A 23,734-nucleotide genomic window follows, 5' to 3' on the forward strand; every position below is an offset into this window, starting at 1 on the left:
CAATATGAGGAAGTTATAATAAATATTAACATTTTCTGTGTCATGGCCCCCTTTGGGAGTCCTCTGAAACCTATGAACTCCTTCTCAGTATAACATTTTTAAGATCATAAAATAAAATATACAAGATTACAAGAGAAACCAATTATATTGAAATGCAATTGCCAAGATAATAGAAAAAATATTTTAAATGTTCACAAACCCCTGGACTCGATGGTTTCTAAGGTCCCTTCCAATGCCAAGCACAGGCATCACCTTTCAAACGAAGGAGTCGTTTGTTTAGATGAGAGATTGTCTGGGGCTTTTAATGTTCTACAGTACTTACAGGACAATAGCTGGGAGGTCTCTGTTGCTGTAATAATTCTGTGATGTAGCTTCTGTTGTTTTCTCAAAGGTATTTAGTCACTGAGGCAGGACCAAAACTCAGGTTTTCCCAAGTCCCAAGTGTAAACTCTGTATCTATACAGCCTCAGTTTAGATACAATACTCAGTAGCTAAGTCCCTTTGGTAGTCTCATTTGTCTTTGTATACCCTAAAATGGGCAGTTCTGGGTCTCACACATAGTAAGTGCTAAATAAATGTGGAATGAAGAAATCTTAAAAAGCAAATAAACAACCATTCTCCATTCGCTAACTTTAGCATAAGTTACAGCTTATGTCTAATAGGTTATCATCTAATAGGATTATGGCTGAGCAAATAGCTAACATTCCATGCTTGATATGAAGCAAACAAAAAACCAAGAAAGTATCCTTTGAAGGTTGCAATACACTTTGGATTCCATGATCTCTCCTGTTTGATCTGATAAGTTAAAAAGTTCTCACTCCATGGAAGGGCTTTTTATGGGCCACTAGGCATATTTGGATCAATGTTGGATATTAGCTTATCGTCTAATGATAATAATAATTCACATTTCTATGTAACTTTAAAATTTACAAAGGAATTTCCTTATAACATCCCAATGACTGTTAGTCCCATTTTCTGTATAAGGACACCGAGTATCAGCAATAGGGAGTGACTTGGTGTATATAAGGAAGATTTTGTTATCCTTTTAGAGTTCAGTTTCTCAGGATCTGTGGCCATGGGAATGTCTAGTTTCCAGGTGTTAGATAATAACTCCCGGAATAGTCTCAAGGATCCTAGATAGTGATTCTTAGAATCATAGTGATAGGCAGTCCTACTGAGGCGGCACCATGAGATATAGGGGTGACATTACTGATATTTACTATGCTTGCACAGAGTGACGATATTGCTAAAATTAACCTGTGAGCTTAATGTTGGCAAGATGCCTTCTTTGTCTGTTGCCCTATAAAGCAAGTAGGCACTGGTCAGTGAGTAGGGAATCCATGGGGAATACACAGGGAAGCCACGGGGGAATACACAGGTAATGCATAGAGGAATGCATGTACCTCCCTCAACTGGCCCCCATTGAAGCTTGAGGGGACACAGGGGAGTGCACAAACTGTGCCTGTCTCGATTGAACCCGTTGAGACATAGAGATAGTTGCTTCCCCTTCTCACCAGGCCCTGTGAGAAGGTGATCAGGGAATGCTTGATTAAGTTGAACTTCTCAGCAACCCCTGTGAGAAGACTAGACTAGAATAAAGCTGATTATTAACCCCTCCGAGGCTGTCCTTCTTGTCTGACCAGATCAAGAGTGAACCTGTTAGACGCTGGAGTCTGAAGCCTCCAGTGCCTCCCATGTGTTATCTGTGAAACACTTGGCCAAGATTACTCACGGCTAGTAGGCATTGGAGCCGACCTCTGATTCAGGTTCTTTAGTTCCCTTTTCATGACAAAAGCCTACCTTAGCTACATGTTTTTGTATTGCAGGTAATATAAGGAAATTGATATTTGAGAGTCATCAGGTGATAGCTATAAAACAGGCTAGGCCAGTGAACTTGACTCTGATTACTGGAAAAATTCTAACATTTGTCATTAAAGGGAAGGTCAGTGAATGCTGAGAAAAGGAAGTGATAATTCACATTAAGTCATGCCAGACTAATGGCATTTACTCTCTCTTTCTCTCTCTCTTTCTTTCTCTCAAAAACATAGTTAATATACGCATAGATCAAAGGTATACCATGGCTATAGTTTACCCAGATTTTAGCAAAGTATTTGAAAGAATTTGTCACACTATGCTTATGGAAAAGACAGAGATATGTGGGGAGGCAAGAATATAGTTAGCTGATTGAATGGTCAGACCTAAAAAATAGTCATTAATACTTCAGTATCAGTTTGCACAGGGATCTCCAGTACACTGTCCCCAAACGCAGGAAACTGTGTGGAACCTATGTTGCTTAATATTTTTATCTACGGTTTGGATAAAGGTATTGATGACATATTTAATGGATCTGAAGATGATATAAAGATGAAAAGAACAGCTTATACATTGAAGCATAGAAATAAAAACTATCTGGGGAAGGAGGCACCTACTATGCTCCAGGCTCTGTGCTAAGCATTTTGCAGATATCATCTCGTTTGATTCAGTAACTTTAGGAAATAGGTGAGTTGAGGAAGCTGAGGTAGACAGACGTTAAGTGACTCATTCAGGGTCACACAGCTAGTAAGTGACTGAAACCAGATTTGAATTCAGGTCTTCTTTGACTCCTGGCCTATTGCAGTATCCATTGTGTTAATTAGCTGCTCCTTGACAAACCAGAACCCTGGAGGATGTGGTAAGATGAAATTAATAGGAACAAATCTAAAATCTTAGGTTAAAAAAATCAATACCACAAGTACAAGATGGAGAATCTGAGGCTCAACACCAGTTTACCTGAAAAAGATCTGGTAGTTTTAGTGGGCCACAAGTTCAACGGGTATCAGTGTGAAATGGCAATCCTAGGTTGTTTAACCAGTAGGAAGTACTGCTGGACAAGTGGTTGACCCTCTTCAGTAGAAAGGGTTCAAATGCATTTAGTCACTTTTCGTGTCAAGCAGTTATATTTTCTGCTGATAGGACAATAGTACCTTCCTCTCAGGGTTGTTGTGAGGATTAAATGAGATAATATTTGTAAAGGGCTTAGCACTGTGCCTGGCACATAGTAGGAGTGAATAAATGCTCATTACCTTTATTCCTGCCACCCAACCCCAAAGGGCATTTTAGGGTAACAGTAAATTCTCTGTAACTCTCAAAGAGCTGGCTCTCTCCATTTGCTTGTCCCCCTCCCCCCCCTTTTTTTTTTGCATGTGTGGCAATACCAATTTTGTTCATCTAAGGGTTGGTGCGAATGTATCTCATCAGACTGTCTCAGACTCTGGCCACTAGAAAGAACCACTCTCTCCTTAGCTAATGCTGCATTTCAACTGAGTTCAAAGACATCAGTATAATGTAACTCTACAATTCTCTACCCATAACAATAAGAAAAGAAATAAAACCAAATATATTAAGTAACCACTACAGGCATCTCCTTTCTACTCAGAGTTCCTTTTGAAGCCCAAAAAACCTGATTGCAAGTAAGCCAAAAATCTAGGAATCTAAAGAAACACTTTTGGAATGCTCTGATTCCAAACTTTCTTTTGTTTATAGCTGATCCAGAAACCTAGGGGCTCAAGGAAACACAGTTCAAGTGTTTAGATTCAAACCATGTCAAGGGCAGCTTGAGGCCCTCCCCTGGCGATTCACAGTAGACGCCAATTCCTCCTCTAGGTGATTCTGTCTTTTCCCACTGCTGGCTACTACTGGCTTCTCCACTCTGCTCCTGTCTTTCACTGCTACATACATGCCCATCTACCTCCCTCTGAACCTGCTCTCGACTAGGGGGCACAGATTCGCTGTTAGAGTCTCATCACAGAAATGCATCTACAGGGACAGAAGCGGGCTGTCCCTCTCTGCCAAGGACCATTTTGTTTCCTTGCCTTTTTTCTTCAAAAGTCCTTTTGCTGTGCCCCGTCTGATGTTTTCACGCCCCACCTTAGGCATATTCCTCTTTTGGACTTTGTCCCTATCTTCCTTCTTCTGTGTGCTTGGCCATAGGTTTACACCCAACTGCATCCCAGTGAGAAGAGAAAGATGGTAGAACAGAAGCATTAAGACAGACAGAGTGTCTAGGACTAGAAAGATGATAACTCTGCAGTGCTTTGCTTTGGTCAGGCCACATCTGCAGGATCATGTTCCGTTCTGGGCACTACATTTTGTAAAGGATCCTGATAAGCTGGCAATTATCAAGAGGAGGGCAGCCAAGAGGGTGAAAGGCCTCAAATTCAAGTCATAAGAAGATTCGATGAAGAAACTAGGAGTGATCAGCCTGAAGAAAGAACAAAAATGCTATGGCTGGTGGGATAGGATTGCTGTTCGCAAGCATTTTAAGGACTATCACATAGAGGAGAAATTAACTTTGTTCTGCTTGGCCCAAGGAGACAGAAAGCACTAGAGGTAACGGATGGAAATCATAGAAATCATGGAAAGGAACACTTAAGCTCGATGTAAGAAAAAACTTCCTAACCATGAAAGTTACCCCAAAGTGAAATGGATTATCTCAGGAGACAGCCAGTTCCCCCCTTACTGGAAGTCTTTAAGCAAAGACTGGGTGAACACTTGTCAGGCGTGTTGTGGAGGGGATTCTTGGTCAGCTTAGGGCAGGGATGGGGAGCCTGCAGCCTCCAGGCCACTTGTGACCTTCTAGGTCTTCAAGTGTGGCCATTTGACTGAAATACTCAAGGGCCACACTTGAGGACCTAGAGGATCAAAGAGGATGGGGGACTAAGGAAAGACTACTAGAAATAATGGTAAGAACATTGGACTAAGAGTCAAGAGGCCTGGGTTCTAATTCTACCCTTGGTTTTGACCATCAATTATGTGAATCGCTTCATCTCTCTAGGCTTCAGTTTTCTTGTTTGTCTAGTAATCTGTCCATTTGATTAGAAATGATCCACAATATTAATAACAGTTAGCATTTATGTAGTATTTTAAGGTTTGCAAAATACTTTACAAATAAATCCCATGAAATGGTTCTTTATCATTTGAGTACCCCATTAGAGGAAGCAGGACCAGTCTCATTCATAGGCAAAGTAGGTAGCCACCTGTGTATTGTTATTTCTGGGGCCCTAGGAATATCCTCAATCCTTTTTTTCAATCCCTTACTCATTTATGTGTGGATGCCTCTAATTTCTTTACCAGGAGTAAGTCTTTCATTCCTCAATTCGAATTAAAACTTTAAGCAACAAATTTGTGCTGGAGTATGAATCCTTGAAGGCAGGAACTTTCTTTGTATTCCTGATACCTGGCACGACACCTTGTACATGGCTAGTAATCGTTTGTGATTGCTTGTGAATTTGCTTTGTAGGGGGCAGCTAGATGGTACAGTGGATAAAGTGCCTGGCCCAGAGTCAGGAAGACTCTTCTTCCTGAGTTCAAATGTGAGCTCAGACACTTACTAGCTGTGTGACACTGAGCAAGTCACTTAATCCTGTTTGCCTCAGTTTCCTCTTCTGAAAAATGAGCTGGAGAAGGAAATGGCAACCCATTCTAGTATCTTAGTCAGATAAAACTGAAAATGGCTGAACAATAACAAATTGCTTTGTAAACCTGAAAGCAACAATAATATCTCCAATGGATCCCCATTACTTCCAAGATCAAATAGAAAATCCTGTTTGGTGTTCAAAACCCTTCATAGCCTCCCCCCCCCCCCCCCCCCCCCCCCCCCCCCCCCCCGCTCCATTTGAATCTTCATACATACACCTTATGCTCCTTCCTGCCCCCACTGTATACTCTGTTATCCCGTGACCCTGGTCTCCTTGCTGTTCCTTGAAAAAGACACTCTATCCTCTGACTCTAGGCGTTTTCACTTTCCCATACCTGGAAGGCTCTCCTTTCTTATCTCTGCCTTCCGGCTTCCCTTGCTTCCCTCAAGGCTAAGCTCAAGTCCGGCCTTTCACAAGAAGCCTTTCCCACTCTTCCTTAACCTTAGTGCATTTCCTCTGAGATTTCTCCCAGTCTATCCTGCTTATATCTTGTTTATCCATAGTTGTTTGCATGACATCGCCTCTAACAGACTGGCAGCTTCTTGAGAGCAGGCACACTTTTGCCCCTCTTTGTATCCCTAGTGCTTAGCACAGTGCCTGGCACATAGTCAAGTAAGTGCTAAATAAATAACTTGCTGACAGCTAGCATTTGAGTGGTGATTTAAGGTTGGCCAAACTTTTATAAATATTATTACATTTTATCCTTACTATAACCCTGGGAGGTAGGTGCTATTATTATATCCCCATTTAACACTAAAGAAATGTGAGTTGTTATAGTATAAAGGGACTAGCTAAAACTGCAGCCTCAGCCCCAAAATAGAATAAATTAATGTGGAGAAAATTGTTCCGCAGCACTTGGAGCATTCTTAACCCCACCCAGCCATCTCAAAAATAGATATTGTTAGTTACAGAGGGAACCCAGTGAGTTTGTGGATGGCTTGGTTTAGCTCATCCCTATACTGGGAAAACAACTCCATGCATGCCTTAGTGGTAATTAGAGGTGTTCTCTTTTTGTACAGAAGTTGAATAGTGTAGGGGAAATCTGAGAACCTGGGTTCAAATTTGTGTCCTTGCAACTTACTATATGTGCAACCTTGGGAAAGTAACTTTGCCTTTTTTGTAAATGAAGGGAATATGCTCCATGTCGCCAGAGGTCCCTTCTTAGCTCTACGTGCCTGACTCAATGATCTTTAAGGTTTCTTCCATCCTAAACCTTCTTGATGATAAACAGCAGGAAAAGGATAAATGTCATGATGGATTCCTGCCTGACAGCATGTTTGGAGAAGAGAAGAGGCAAGTGAGGGCACTGAGTCCTAGAAAGGTGGCTGGCACCAGGGAAAATTGCCTTCCTTTGTTACGGAAGTGGGGATGGGTTAGATGGCCCCTCAAGCTCCTTCTACTTCTAAATCTCCAACCTATCAACAGAGAGGTTGGGCACACCCAGAGCCAACTTTGCTGAATTCACATTTTATTTTCTTAAGGAATGAGACTACTAAAAAAAAAAGGTAGAAGAAGAAGGAAGGGTGGTATGGAGAAAATAGAATGGATTTTATCTACAAGAATGATAGCCTGGTATAGTGGAAAATACCAAGTGGAATTATGATTACATCAAATTTAGAATCAGACGACTTAGGGTTTGAATTCAGAGGTTTAGTTCATAGTTTACTAGCTATATGCTCCGGCACAAGTAATTTAACCTCTCTGGGCCTCAGTTTCCTCTTCTGTAAAATAAGGAGATAGAACTAGATGGCCTTTAAGATAAAATGGCATAGTGGGTTGGGTACCAGACTTGGAGTCAGGAGGACCTGGGTTTAGATCCTACCTCAGACATTTGTTAGCTGTGTGACCCTGGGCTCTCTCTACTCATTTTCCTCTATACTTCAGTTTCCTCATTTGTAACTTAAGGGGACTAGACACCATAGCCTCTAAAATCGTTTCTTACTCTGAATCCACGATCCTTTACAGCTTTAGGTCCTACTATAGTGGCCCTGAAAATGTGAATTCCAATCTCTCCACTTATACTATCATCTCTATCTTCCCCAACTGCAACACACCCCTTCCCAGTGAAGAACAAAAAATTGAAACTGCTCCTTTGGCTGTCTTGGCACTTAACCTGACTCACTATCTATCTCTAAGGCTGAAGGGAACAAATGAGAATGTTACCTTGATGGAGAAACTTGTCAAGACTTGGTTGCTTTCTTTATTAAACACCTCAGCTTCTCCCTCTTCTGGCTCCCAGAAAGTCTTTACCATTTATTAACTGTGTAACTTAGGGTAATTCACTCAGTCTTTCTGGGCTTCCATTTCCTCTGCTATAAAATTAGAAAGTTAGGTTAGAGCTATTCCTTAGTTCACAAGTTCACAAACTTTCTCAGTTCAGTGAGTGTCTCCCTAAGTGTCTCAATAATTTTTTCATGACTCCCCTAGGCTAAAAGAAATACTTAACAGTTTTGTTTATTAAGTAGTTAGGTCCAAGCAACTTATTAAGTATTTATGTCCTAACGACTTACTAGCTGTTTGAAAAAAAATACACCAAAATTGAAAGGAAAAAATTATATTTTTATTTCATTCTTAGATAACCAGAACTACCTTGTAATGGGATGTGTATGCCTCTTGGTACTACACAGCCCCCCACACCTTGGAATCAGAGGTGTGGTTTCTCCACTCTCATATCCTGTTCTGAGATGATAGAGACAGGTAGGTAGTACAGCGAATTTGGCATCAGGAAGACCTGAGTTCAAATCTAGCCTCAGGCACTAGCTGCGTGATCCTGGGCAAGCCACCTAACCTCCATCTGCCTCAATTTTCTCATCTGTTAAGAGGATATAATCATACTTGCTGCCCAGAGTTGTTATGAGGATAAAATGAGATAATATTTGTAAAGCACTTCACACGGTGCCTGGAGCATAGTAGGTGCTTTAAAATGCTTGTTAAAATCTAAAAATACAGTTTAAAAATTTTTTTATACAGCATTTGCATTTTATCACAGCAACCACCAAAAACCAAGCTTCTCAAACATAAGACATCACAAACAAGATAGTTCAAGTTACTGGTGTAGTCTAAAGTACAAGTAAACAAAAAATGTATCTTAAACATTGGAAAATGTCATGGACAGGAAGATAGCATGATCTAAAATAGAAACTGAATTCATTACTTTGAGCTAGTCATTTGGAAAAATGTAGAGTGTCATCACTATGTTTCCTTCAAAAGTGACCCCAGTGTGCAGTTTGGGAACCTTGGCCTTAGGGGGACTCCTTGTTCAAATCTTTGATCCTAATTATCCTAGGCCAGGGGTGGGGAGCCTGCAGCCTGGAGGCCACATGTGGTCCTCTAGGTCCTCAAGTGTGGCCCTTTGACTGAATCCAAACTTCACAGAACAAATGCCCTTAGTAAAAGGATTTGTTCTGTAAAACTTGGAGTCGGTCAAAGAGCTGCGCTTGAGGACCTGGAAGTCCACATGTGGTCTTGAGGCCGAAGATTCCCCAACCCTGTCCTAGGCTAACCCAATCATCCTAGCCAACCTGGACAGGTTAGACAGAAGGAGGTAGAAAGGCCCCCAACCAGCCAGGAACTCAGATTATGTGCTATGTAGTATTAATTCCAGCTAGAATTGGTGTTTTGTTTGCTTATGTACTTGCTGTTATCACAAATTTCAGCTTGGGATCTGGAGACTGGTAATTGAGCTCGTGGGAAGGACAAACAGATTTGGGGACACTGCTTGGAAAGGAAGCAGTTTTTAGTTTCTCTTCCTCTTCTACTTCTAGTCAATCACCCAGCTAAGAGTTTGATGATACCCTAAAAATCTGAATATTAGCAGTCTCAAAAACTGGATCGATAGCCTTTGTTGGCCTTCTCCTTTATTAAGCATACATTCCTCCAGGTAGCATAGCAAACAATCATAGGCTCAGAGAGCCATTGTGGCGCTTTGGAGTAGAGAAGGATTCCAGTTTGAATCCTGGGTCTGCCGTTTATTTATTACCTGTTTAACTTCGGGTATATTATTTTACTCCTCTGGTTCCCAGTTTGCTCCCCTATAAAATGACGGGATTTCCTTCTAACATAATAGTAGGTGATTTTATAGGATCATAGCTCTGAACCTGGAAGTGAATTGAGAAGGGGGGCAGAACTTCTTAGAGAGGATAAGGGACTTTGCCAAGATGATGCAGTAGTCTCAGTGATCTAACTCCCAGACCACTGCACTACACCAGGCCTCCCCGTAACTCCCATGTTTCAGATGTAGAAACTATCTCCAATTTTTCTTTTGTTTTGATGTTATGTAACCTATGGCTTATTATTAAAGCTCTGGACTCATGTGGACCCGGGTTCAATTTTGGAGTTTTATCAGTAATAATATCAGGCTTGGGCCCCCACTCAAATTCTTTCTTGGAGAAAATCGTAATCTCTTTATGAAAACTGTAGTATTTTAGTTCTCTTTGAGGCGTATGACATGCTAATGCAAATACCCTAAGCTTCTCATAATCATTTAAACATTAGAATATTTATCCAAAACTGTAATGAACATAGAGGGCAGCAAGAGGGCACAGTGGACAGAGTACCAGGCCTGGAGTCAGGAAGACTTGAGTTCAAATCTGGCCTCAGACACTTCCTAGCTATGTGACCCTGGGGAAGTCACTTAACATTTGCCTCAGTTTCTTCTTCTGTAGAATGAGCTGCAGAAAGAAATGGCAAACCACTCTGGTATCTTTGCCAAGAAACCCCCATGGATCATAACGGCGTGCTATAGCCACGGGTTGCAACTGAACAACAACAATGAGAAGGTTTAGAAGGTGTTTGAACATGAAAGTGGAGGGACCGCTACTATGTTTTAGAAAGATTAATAGAAATATTTAAAAATAGACTGGAGAGAGGGAAAACTGAAGACAGGGAGACCAATTAGGTGGGGAAATGGGCCCATACCAGGGTGTTAGCAGCTCTTATATCTACAGGCCCCGAGTACTAGGCCTTGCTAGGGAAGACAAACAATGGACAGGCTAGACCAGCTTCAAAGAGACAATGCTTAGCTTGACTCAGACTTCCTCTCATTAAGAAGTGAGAGGATGTGGCATACTGCCACTCTACTGAGGGGAAAGTAAAAAAGCCAAACTTCCGTAGCCAGTTGTCTCACACCTGCACTTTCCTTTTCATTCCAACTGCTGAGAAGTGACAGACAGACCCAAAGATGAGGACTTGGAGAGGTGGCTGAGGTGGGAGCCTTCATACAATATGGGAGCCAAGTGCTGTCTCCTCTATTAGAATGTGAGCTTTTTGAGAGCAGGAACTGTCTCTTCTTTTCTCTTCATGCTCCCAGCACCCAGCCCAAGGCTTTGCACATAGTAAGCACTCAATACAGTAAATTTTTTTCATTCATTCATTCATAACCTTGCTTTCAGCCTAGGAGTGATTCTGGGGGCCAGGATGGCAGGGGAAGTGAAAAAAAAGCATCTTGGGATTTCTCAAGAAGAGGAGAATAAGAGATTTCGGGGGAGAAAACAGGATGTGCAGGTTGAGGTGGTAAAAGTAAGGTAATCAGTCCACTAGCAAGGCATTTTAAATGAGAACAGATGAGGAGGGTTGGAGGGGTATAACCCTGAAAGGCTGGGAGCAGGCTCTATGCCCAGAACATAGAGGTAACACTGGTTAAGGGAATGTATATTGGCAGAGTTTAGGAGATGCTGCCAAATTAGGATTCAAGTGTTTTTAAGGGAGAGCAGTTCCAAGCTGAAGTCAGAGAGTAGATATGGGATCCAGAGAGAAAAGGGGCCCTTCCTTTTCCATTGTTAAAGGGAGCTAAAAGAAATGGCTCATCCTTGGACTTCAGGTGGGGGTGAGGATGCAGGGAATGGAAAGAAAGAGTGAACTAGCAAAGGAAAGACAGAGATCTAGAGAATCAGGTTTCAGAAGGAGCCAGTCTAACTGTGGGTAGGAAGGCCTGGGAGAGATTCAGCAGTGGTTAAAGCTGAGTCAAGCTAATTGAGTAACATGAAGCTGTATACCTGTGAGAAAAAGCAGGTGTGATGACTTAGGAAATCTTTGAAAGATATCGGGGAGCAGGAGAGTTGCTGAAGGACTCCAGAAGGACAAATATCCCAATTTTCAAAAAAGTCATGAAAATAGAAGCTCCAATTTGTAAGCCAATAAGCTTGACTTTGATTCCTAGGAAAATTCCTATTATTAAAAGGACAGCATGAAAGAAGAATGGTGATGACTTAGAGGTAACAAGGCTTCGTTAAGAATGGAACGTGCCAGACTCATTTCATTTTTTCACTGGGTTGCTGTATGGATAGATCTAGTGCCTAGATTTCAGCAAAGCATTTGACAGAGTTTTTCATGCTGTCCTTCTGGACAAGGTGAAGAATGATGCTCAATATGTAGTCTGGGGACTGGTTCTCTTTTAAGGGGTCCATGAGAGTAAAATAGTACTAGGAATACTACTAGTAATATTAATATTACTAAAAATTAAAAAATAGTATTAAATAGTACCAATAGTACTATTAATGCTAATATTATTAAATATTACAAATAGTATTAAATATTACTAATAGTAATACTAACATGTTTTTATTTCTAGTACGTTAAATAGAGATATAAATCACACACACAAAGATACTTTGGTGGGTCCTCAGTAATATTTTACAAGTGTAAAGGGGTTCTGAGACTGAAATGTTTGAGAGCTGCTGGGCTTGATAGTCTAATCAGAGAGAGGCCATGGGGCAGAGGGTACTTCCAATGTGTGGATTCCAGGATTGCATTAAGACTTCAGATTGATGAGCTGGGGCACTATACAGGAAATCCAAAGTTCAGCTTGAAGAGACACAAGAGTGTTGGCCTCTGTTGTACTGGCTGTGTGACCCTGGGTAGGCTACTTAATCCTTCAGTGTTCTTGGTAACTTTAAGACTATAGGTGGCCGTGAGTAGAGCAGCAGCCCTGGAGTCAGGAGGGCCTGAGTTCAAATGCAGCCTCAGACACGACACACTTACTAGCTGTGTGACCTTGGGCAAGGCACTTAACCCCAATTGCCCGACCATCCCCCCAGCAAAAAAAAAAAAAAGACCGTTAAGTGGCTGAAAAGATGACATTCTGCCATAGAAGATGGAGTTTCCTTACTGGGAAAAATGAAATCAATGGTTTAGTTCCTCTTCTGAATCCCTTCCTCCCTCCTTGCTAATTCCTTTTGAGGAGAAACACAGCAGTTGCTTAAAAAAATGTTACCACCTGAGGTGTTGGATAACACATTAGCCCACGGTGATCTTAGTGCAAATTAGTTTATCAGATAGTTGCTATCTAGCAGGGCTGTCCCAAGGAGTGGAAGGAAGGACAGATTCATTTCCCTGAGGGAGATTAGAGAAAGGAAGTGGTGGGCCTGGTTCTGGGGACATTGGCCCCAAATGAGAAGGTACAGCAGAGGCCCAGGGTATCTACGGCATAGTATAGTTAGTTAGCTAAGAGGGGTAAAATTAACGTAGATCTTTGCCAGGGGATAGAGCCCTTTGCAGGATGGGAGTATTTCTACAATATTTCTCTTAGACCTGTCCCTTATTAGGGATATATTCTATACATGGTCTCCTTGATTGCCTCTTTCCTGTCTTCAGTATTCTCAGTGTTTCCTTAATAATGCCGTTATTTGGTGATACACGTACTATGGAGTACCATGTTTGAGAATATTGAGAGTTCTGCATGAGCTGCAATGTAATGGTGCATATCATGTATATGATTATCTTCTAAAAAAATGTTTCATTATCTCCAAGGTTGGAGAAATATTTCGGGGACACACACAGAGTAGGCAGTAGCCACCCTGTGTCATATGAACAGTCTTTTTTTTTTGAGGGCTCACGATTGAGATATGCAGGAAAACATGGCAGCCCCAAAGGAAAACTGAAAGGTCTTGGATTTTCTCTTGACTCCTGCTGGATAGGGTAGGGGACAGAATCTGATTGGTCTGAATTACTTAGATTGTATTGGTTTATTACCCAGTCCTTTGAATATCCTTTATATTCTCTTTGGGATAGGGATGGAATCCTGAACATGCGACCCCAGCTATCTACCAAGTGAGCCTTGGTACCCAGCCCACTATACTCTCCTTCTGGAGAGGAGCTAAGGATGCTTCCATCCATAGGTCTTTTTCCCACAAAAAAGCCAGTCTGGTCCCCAGGGAGACCAGGCTCAGACCACTGCTACTACCTCTTCCCCTTCTCTCACTCTTACATGGGTCCACAGGGCATGACTCCCTAAATTCCCCTGGACTCCATGCTCTATTGTCTTCTGGGGATGGTTGGAGAAATCAGAGGCTACAGGGTGAATTCTCTTACTGTGATCTCAGGAAGTAGTAAGTAAGTAGTAGTAAGTCGTTAGTAACAACAGGTTAGTAAGTAGCAAGCAGTAACAACAGCGTTTATATATAGTACTTTTAGAATGTTTGCAAAGTGTTTTGTAAATATTATCTCATTTTCTCCTCCCAGCAACCCTGGGAGGTAGATTCTAGTATCATCCTTGTTTTAAAGATTAGGGAACTAAGGCAGACAGAGGTTAAGTGACCTATCCAGGGTCACGTGGCTAGTAAGTCTCTGAGGGTGGATTAGAACTCAGGTCTTCCTAACATCAAGTCCAGCTCTCTATCCATTGTACCACACAATTAACAAATACCTGCTACAAATCAAGGGACTATGCCAAGTCTGTGAAGGGTAACAAAGTGGTGCTTTTCATGTAGTAAGCCCTGAATAAATGCTTTTTTATTCATTCATTCATTGAAAGCCTTCAAGGAACTTACTTACGGTCTAGTAGTAATAGTAAATGACGTGTATGCATTGCTTTAGGATTTAGACACATACTTCCATCTGAGCCTCCCAATAAGCTTGGTACTACGGATATTATCATTCCATTTTTACAAATGGGGAAACCAAGATGCAGAGAGGGTTAAATGACTTGTCTGTGGTCACATAGTAAGTGTTGGAAACAGGATTCAAACCCAGATCTTTCCTGATTCCAAATCTTCTATGTCATGGTGGTGCCGCTTCTCTACTATATGGAAGTACGTGTGAATATACATACACATGTGTGTATGTGTGCATGCATACACAACAAACACATGTATGTGTACGTATAAATGCACAAATATACACACATTCTATCATGTTATATTGTATGTATTATATATCTACATATTATATACACATGTACATACACACATATTACATGTCATGCTATAGTGTATCTTATATGTCTACATATTACATCTACATATATACAATGCAAACTTACATATATTACAAGTCATGATATATTGTATGTATTGTGTCTATATGTTACATACATATATGCATACACACAACCATACACATATGCTATATATCATGATATAGTGTATCATATATCTACACATTACATGCATATACACACATACAAACTTACATATAGTGTAAATCATGATATATTCTATGTGCCATATATCTATATATTACATGCACACATATACATAAACACTCACATGTTATATATCATGATATAGTGTATCATATATCTACACATTACGTGCATATACACACATACAAACTTACATATAGTGTAAATCATGATATATTCTATGTGCCACATATCTATATATTACATACATACATATACATAAACACTCACATGTTATATATCATGATATAGTGTATCTTATGTCTATATATTACATACATACATACAACCTTATATATTTATATATTATGTATAATTATTATTATATACACACAAAAACTTACACATATTATAAATCTTGATATTGTATGTATTATATATCTATATTGCATACATATATATATATATACACACAAACATACACTTATGTTATATATTATGATATAGTGTATCTTATGTCTATATTATATACACACATGCAAACATATATATTATGAATCATGATATGTTCTCTATCTATATGTTACGTATACATATACATAAAAAACCACACACACATATATCATGATATAGTCTATCTTATGTCTAAATATTACATTCACACAAGCACACATACAAACTTACATATTTTAAATCGTGATACATTGTATTTATTATCTATATCTATGTATCACCCACCCGTATGTTGTTGTAACATCACTCCCTGATAAGCGCCAGATGGGTGGTCTGCACAGTAAGTCCTAGAGGATGTCAAAGGAAGGACTGATCGCTGAAGGCCAAGGAGGCCAGAAGAGGATGGCGGTGCGGGCCGCAGGAATGCGGTGGGTGCCCGGCGCCCGTTGCTCAGCGGCTCCAGTGTGACAGAGGGTGCCCGGATGTTGGTAACTGACGAGGCACAGAATCCCGGGCCAAGTGTTTCCATTCTTAATCCATCCGCTTCTCTTCGCCTCCTAGCCCCTTCCTGGCTGGCTCCAGGTCCCAGCCTTGGTCTCCTCTGAATCTGTAGGGAGTGAAGACAGTAGACGTAGGCAGGAGTAAAAGCTTTTCACTCTCTTGACTGATTCCTACCAAACTCTAAGCTCTGGATCCTCAGCTCCTTGAGGGCAGGGACCGTCTTCCTGATGCTTTGTTTCTTCTGTTGCACCCAGCACAGTATTCTTCTCATAATAGTTAACATTTAAGGTTTGCAAAGTGCTTTACATGTTATCCTGTCAACAACTCTGTGAGGTAGTTCCAGTTATTGGACCATTTTACAGACGAGGAAGCTGAGGCAGAGAGGGGTTATTTGCCCAGGATCTGAAATTGGATTTGAACTCAGGTCTTCCTGACTGCTGGTTTATCTGCTGTGCCATCTAGCTGCAGACATTGTTTGTCTGAGTAAATTTTGGCTTAGTGAATTGTAGTCAGAAGGAAAGGGAGGCACTTTCCTAGGGGACATCAAGGTACGTACCCTAAGGGGATCCTGTCCTCTTGAATCTAAGAACCCTATGGCCTAGATTCTGGGAGTGGGGGGTGGGGACTAGCCCAGCCAGACCCAAGGAGAGCCAGCCCCTTTCTCTGCCTCTAAGACTTTGTATAAATGGTTTGGTTGTTTCCCCTCTCCTCTTACCCTTAAATGTGTTTTGTTTCACAAGTGACCACAGCATCTTAACGGTCTGATTCACCTCATTGCCTAATCCAAACAACACCCCTCTGGGAACCCCATGTCACAGTGTGGAAACATTATTGCTGTTGCTTGAGAAGGATGTGGGCCAACATCAGGACTAGGTCACCCTAAAATGATTTATTTCTTGCTCCCCCACCCCAGTCTGGAGCAACCAGAAAAGATCTCTCTTTTAAAAAAATGAACAAACAAACAAACAAACAAAAACCCCAAAACCCTTATCAGACCGGTTTGGAGAATTCTGGGACTTCATCTGCTATTGTTTGAACCTGGGTGCAGCCCATGCTATTCCAGGCCTTTCCATCTCAAAACCTAAACATCTTTTATTCTATTGTAGAAAGAGTGCTTGTTGGACCTGAGTTCAAATTCTGTCACTTATTGCAACTGTGACCTTGGGTAAGTCACTTAACCTCCATAGACCTCAGTTTCCTGACCTGTGAAATGAAGGGCTTGGACTAAATATCCAAGTAGATGTTGGACTAGACTAAGGTCCCTTCCAGCTCTAGAACTATGATTCTGTGATCTGACATTAGGTGATCTTTGAGGTCACATGTCAGTCAATTGCCCTATAGCCTAATTTGCCATCTCAATGTCTTCCCAGACCAGATCACTTCCCCTGTGCCCCCCCCCCCATAAGTGTTGTCTTCCCTAAGCTTCTTGAGGGCAAAGATTATTTTTAATTTGTATTTGTATTCCCAGCACTTAGCACAGTGGTTGGCACATAGTGAGTGTTTAATAAATCCTTTTCCATTCATTCATGTTGGTTCTAGATCTCTGATCTTATGATTGGATTTTAATCCTGGCTTTTTTACTTACTGGGTATATGAACTTGGACAAGTCACCTGCCTTCTCTCAGCCACACCTGTAAAATGAAAGAATTTTTCCTAAATGATCTCTAAAATAACTTCCCTGCTCTAAATCTTTGACCCTAATACTTTGTTGGCACAGCGGATAGAGTTCTGGGCCTGGAGTCAGGAAGACTCACCTTCCTGAGTTCAAATCTGGTGTCAGACACGTAGAGCTGTTTGACCTTGGGCAAGTTACTTAACCCTGTTTACCTCAGTTTCCTCATCTGTAAAATGAGCTGGAGAAGGAAATGGAAAACCACTCTAGTTTCTTATAACAGCAACCACACTGGCATACCCAGGATGGCTGCTAGTGCAAGTTCTTTTATCTGCTTTACTAGGAAAGACAGCTGTTTTAGGGGTCAACAAACTTCTTTAATTAAACAGAAAAAAATAGAGAGAAGAGAAATAAAGACCAATAGACAGGGCTGTGCTGCCTGAATGAAAGCTTTATGTCCACCAGTGAATCGAGAGAGCCTGTGCCTCTGAGGAGCAGGGAGCTCTGAACATATGGCCACTCAAACAGGCGATCACATCTTTCTCATAAAGCAAATCCCCAAAGCAAAAGCTCACCTCTCAGAATATATACTCTCTCAACTAATAGGCTCAGTGCCTAATTAGAAATTAACAAAAGGTGTGTAAGCCTTCCTACAAGCAAGCAAGCTTCCCTTAATGGGCTCTACACGAGGCCTATTGATGGGCAGGGAATATCTTATTCCCCATTAACCTTACATATCTTTGCCAGCATCTTTGCCAAGAAAACCCCAAGTGGGGTCACAAAGAGTAAGACATGACTGAAATGACTGAACAACAACACTTTGTTATCATCAAACAAACATTTGTTGGGCATCTCTTTTGTTTGGGGCATGGTACTAGACATCGGACACAGAGAAATAAAAGACACAATCCTGGTCCTCAAGGGAGCTTACAGTCTAGGATCAGAACTTCCAAACATTGCAGTAACCTCTTCAGAGGGATCTGAAGTACCAGAGGAGTCTGGTGCTGCTCGAGTTTTAAGGTCACAAGGACTAAAGGAAGCTCAAGGAGTCTTCGCGTTTATCTCTGGTGCCTCTAGGTCAAGTGCTGAGAAAATGACTTAAAATTGTAGAAGTTCAAGCCTAGAAGGGTCCTGAGAGATTATTCAATTAAAAATTGACCTTCTTAGCCCTTGCTAAGGATGGTTGGATTAGGGAGAGGCAGGATGATGGAGTGGAAAAGAAGGGATTGAGCAACTGTCAAGAGGCTTTGGTTCCAGTCTCCCTTCTGTGAGACCAAAAAAAGATAAGTAATTTGTCCAGTGTCACATCTGATTAGTGTTAGAGTTCAACTGGAACCCAGATTTCTCCACTCTTTGTTCTTGGCCTCTGGAGTCTTTCCTCAGCTGGGGCAGCTAGTTAGCAAATCCCAACCTGATTGGGTTTGTTCAAATGGCCAAAAAAAAATGGGCTGCTTTCCTCAAGTCCATCAAATTAGAGTCCATCTTATCCGATCCTTTGATAAAATTATTGATCGAGCAAGCAATGAATTAATAAGTACCTTCTATTTGTCAAGCACTGTTTGCTAAGTGTTGGGGGTACAAAACCAAAAGGGAAACTGGCCCAGTCTTCATTTTAAGAAGAATCTGTTATGGACACCAAATCATGAATACATTGGAAACTGAGGCAGAGATTCCTTGACTCATTAGGAAGAACTGCCTTCTCTAGAGTGATAAGAAATAAGTCTTTCTTTTCCCCATGGCTAGGGTAGACAGAATCCTAGAGGGCAAAGATGGAGAACTGGTTAGTATCTCAGAGATATAGTTACTGATTTGGGCATGTACCAAGAGGACTTAGCAGGCTGTCATAACAGTGATTTTCATACACACATACATATATACATATAAACACATGTGTATATATATATACATATACATATGTCTACTTTTATATAGATAAATTCCTCTTTATCCTTTTCAAGGCATTTTCAACCCTCTTGAGAAGAGTAGCACAAAGATTACGATTCCATTTTACAGATGAAACCGAGATAGAGAAGAAGGAAATAAGCATTTATTAAGCACCTACTATATCCCAAGCATTGTGCTAAGTTCTTTACAAATATTATCTCATTTGAGCTTCACGACAACCTTGAGAAGTGAGTGGTAATATTATCCTCATTTTACAGTTCAGGAAACTGAGGCAGATGAGTTAAGTAACTTGCCCAGGGTCCTACTTTGAGAGAGTGTCTAAGGCAGGATTTGAACTCAGTTCTTCTGGACACCAGGCCGAGTGCTCTGTCTTAGCTGGTCACCACTTTGCTAGCTCAGACAAGTACATGGGCACATGGAAGGCGCAACTAGAACTGGAGCCAAAGCCTCTTGACAGTAGCTCCGTCCATCCTTTCTTACTCTGTCATCCTGCCTCTTCCTAACCCAACCGTCAGATCCATAGCAAGAGCTGCAAAGGGGGATAAACAGGAAAGAAAGATCCAAAGGCTGAGCAGTCACTAGCTTCCCCCAAATAGGTCAGCAGCATTGGGTTCTGGGGGTTGCAAATCGAAACCATCTGTTCTGCAGTTGTTCCCGGGCCCAGCCCCTTCCTGTGTCTAGGCAGAAGGAGACTCTGTAGACAAGGTGGGCGTGTCCTCTTGGGCTGGCACCAAGCAAAATGGAGGCAACACCCCTCAGCCCAGGATAAAGAGCATTGATCCCTACCCCCATGTTGCAGACCTCTCCACATGGAACGACTGGAAGACAATCAGGTTAATTTTATACTAGTTACTCTAGGGGTTCCCTGGAGCTAAAGATCAGTGTGACACAGAGGGAGATGGAGTAAGCCCAGAAGGGTTCCTGGAAGAGGTTGGATTTGAAAGATGTTATAATAGGTCTTAAGAGCAAAAGACCTTGGTTCAAATCCAGATCCTGCTGTTTACCTCATGTGACCTTGGACAAGTCACTTCCCTCTGTAGGCTTTGGTTCCCTTTGTATAAAGGAGGTGAGACAAAATGGACTCTAAGATCCCTTTCTAGATCTCAATCACCATGGACAGGATGAAAGCCTTCTAGGAGAGGAAAACAGTATGAATAGAGATGCAAAGGTAGGGGTGATCATGATGCAATCATGGGACTGTCAGGGGCTGACCTGATTGAAGAGGAGGATGTATCCTGGAGGTTTTGAGAAATAAATCTGGTTGGACTAGGAAAGAGAGGGCTTTGTACATGTTAAAATATTATATATTATGAGCTATTGTAAGCCTTTCATTTCAGTTGTTCAGTAGTGTCTGACTCTTTGGGAACCCTGTGGGGTTTTTTTCTTGTTTGTTTTTTTGTTTTTGGCAAAGATACTAGAGAGGTTTGCCATTTCCTTCTTCAGGTCATATTACAGATGAGGAAACTGAGGCAAACAGGGTTAAGTGACTTGCCTAACGTCACACAGCTCTAAGTGTCTGAGGCTGGATGACTCCAGGCTTGGTGTGCTATTCACTCTACTGCCCCGAGGCTTTCTCTAGTTCATAGGATTTAAATTTATAAGGTACCTCACAGTGGTTCTTACTAGCACAGTGTTATGCTGGAGTGCTAGATTGGTGTGCTTTAAATTGTATGGAATTTACACTTGCCCTCAAGTGATACTGGTATCTCCCACCTCTCCTGTAGTGTTCCAGGATTCCTCAAAGCAAGTGAGCAAAAAACAAAACAAAACAAAAAACCAAAAACCCCACAACAACAACAACAAAAAACCCAATGCTACATCCCTCTTCTTATAGATAAAGAAACTGAGGCTCTGAGTGGTTAGAGAATTTGCCTGAGGTAATAGAGATGGGATAATAGAGGTGGGATAATAGAGATGAGATTTGAACCTAGATCCTTCAACTCTATATCTAGTCCTCTTTCCACATTGTAGCCACATTGTGGACCTTTGAAAGCCTTGCAAGAGAAGTTTGGATTCAGTCATTTGGGCAATAGGGAGCCCTGGCAAGTTTTTGAATAGGAATTCAAAATGATGATGACAAAAATCTACTAGAGTAGCAGGTCTGCAATTTTGTGAACCAAGCAGTGTGTGTGTGTGTGTGTGTGTGTGTGTGTGTGTGTGTGTCTGTGTATTTATATGTGTATGTATATGTATGTGTATGCGTGTGTATGTGTGTGCGTATGTTTTCTAATAGGAAGACAGCAAATGTTCAGCGCCTGGCTGACGGGGCAGGGAGCCCAGACATAAAGCATCCTCAGCAGTTTTAGTTCCCTGCATTGTGACTAAGCAAGATGAGAAAATGAGATCCTCATCTCCAGGCACACATGGCATTCTTTCGGATGAAGCCCATGCTCATTTTCAGAAGGGGCTCTAGCCTGAAAGCCATGCTGTATGGCGGAGGACAGCAAAATAACCTATTCAGTTCTCCACCCTTCCCCCTCGAGACTTTGAAGCAAAAGAAAAACCATCATCTGGGACTAAATCTTAGAATGACAGAGCCAGAAAGGATCTCAGAGATCCCTTCATCTGACTGTCTCATTTTATATATGAGGAAAATGTGACCTAGAGAGGCAAAGTAACATCACTAAAGTTAGTGGTAAAACTGGTGCCGGAATTCAAATCTCTGGACTTTGAATACCATGCTGATTCTATTCAATATGGAGTGTTGATCGAGGACCTCCAATGTGCCCAGGTCATGAAAATGCAGTTCACCCCAAGGGCAAGAGTAGTCTTCCTTGTCTCCCTCATTCTTTGCCATGCCATGGTGCTATGGGTGAATGACACACACAATTGATAAGGAGTAATTTTTTAAAGGGGCAGCTAGATGGTACAGTGGATAGCATGCTGGGCCTGGAGTCAGGAAGACTCATTTTCATGAGATCAAATTTGGCCTCAGACACTGGGCAAGTCACTTAACCCTTTTTGCCTCAGTTTCCTCATCTGTCAAATGAGCTGGAGAAGGAAATGGCAAACACTCCAGTATCTTTGCCAAGAAAACCCCAAATGGGATCACGAAGAGTCAGACATGACTGAAAATGACTCAACAACATTTTTTAAAAACTAGATTGATACCCAAATGATGAAATGAAGAGTGCTGACACAGAGTCAAGAAGACCCAAGTTTGAATCCTGTCCCTGACACTTATGAGCTGTATGACCATGGACAGGTCTCTGGGCCTCAGTTTCCTCATCTGTAAAATTGAGACTTTGAAATCAAAGGACCGTAAGCATCTTTTGGCTCTCTGTCTATGATGCTATGAAATGGATGCTCTAGCAGAGGAAGGGCTAAAACAGAGATGTCTCCATTGGTCCTTGCGCAGTTCTGCACGCACCTTACACACACACCCATCCCTCCAACAACTTGTCAACACTAATGCCGTCCTTTTCTCCTCACTCGAGCTGGCAAAATTCTAAAAACAACTGTGTACATGTATTTTTGTGTTAGGAAAAAAAATACTGTGGTTTAGTCATCTAAAAAACATACCTAGCAACTCTAATAAATCATTTTCAGGACCTGAAGACAGGATAGAATTAGCTTCCATATGGCTTGTGTACAAAGGAGAGAAGAGCTCCCCCCCCCAACCCCCAACCCTTCCTACCTTGTTAAAGGGCTATTGATTCAGCAATAACATGAATGGTTCTTCCTTCCTGACTTGGAGGCACACCCTCTGCAGGTGGTTGCTGGGCTAAGTGTTTGCCAATGTGGCTGCTCTAGCTCTAGGGGCCTTCCCCACTATGACAGTGTACATCTAGAGTTCATTTCTACCAATAACTATTAAGCTATTGTGTCCAAGGCACCGCACTAGGTGGTGAAGAAAGAAAGAAAGAAGAAAGAAAGGAAGAAAGAAAGAAAGAAAGAAGAAGGAAGGGAGGAAGGAAGGAAAGAAAGAAAGAAAGGAGGGAAGGAGGGAGGAAGGAAGGAAGAAAAAGAAAAAGAAAGAAAGAAAGAGTAAGGAAAGAAACGAAGGAAGAAGGAAAGAAAGAAGGAAGGAAAGGAAGGGAAGGGAAGGAAGGAAGTTTTTTGAAAGGAAGGAAGGAAGAAAGCTAGAAAGAAAGAAAGCTAGAAAGAAAGAGAAAGAAAGAGTTTTATTCTCAAGGAGTTTACATTCCTCTTCCCCCTCCTTTCTGCCTTTTCAAATCTTGTCCCTTCTATAAAATCTTGCCTGGCTACCCCATGCTACAAGTGTCTCCCTTCTGAACTCCGGTAGCCCTTAGTGTCTGGACAACTCATGTATACTTAAACCAGGGCTGTCCAACCTTAGGTTTTTATTGAAATAATAGACAATATATTTTGATTTGCCATTTTAGTGAGAGCTCTGAGGTAGCTTGGCTTCGTTTACTAAAGCATTTATGTAAATTTCTATGCTTGTAGGCGGCCACATTTTGGATAGCCCTGATTTAAACAATTAGATTGCCTTCTATTGTTATTCTT

At 41.5% G+C, this 23,734-nt stretch overlaps 1 protein-coding gene across 1 annotated transcript in view; it reads left to right on the forward strand.

Annotated features, from left to right (window-relative positions):
• The window catches only part of CORO2B (coronin 2B), a 231,065-nt gene that overhangs the window by 72,217 nt on the left and 135,114 nt on the right, over positions 1-23,734 (forward strand). The gene's annotated exons all lie outside the window — the stretch shown is intronic.

This window comes from Trichosurus vulpecula, chromosome 8 (genome assembly GCF_011100635.1).
Source record: "Trichosurus vulpecula isolate mTriVul1 chromosome 8, mTriVul1.pri, whole genome shotgun sequence".
Lineage (NCBI taxonomy): Eukaryota > Metazoa > Chordata > Mammalia > Diprotodontia > Phalangeridae > Trichosurus > Trichosurus vulpecula.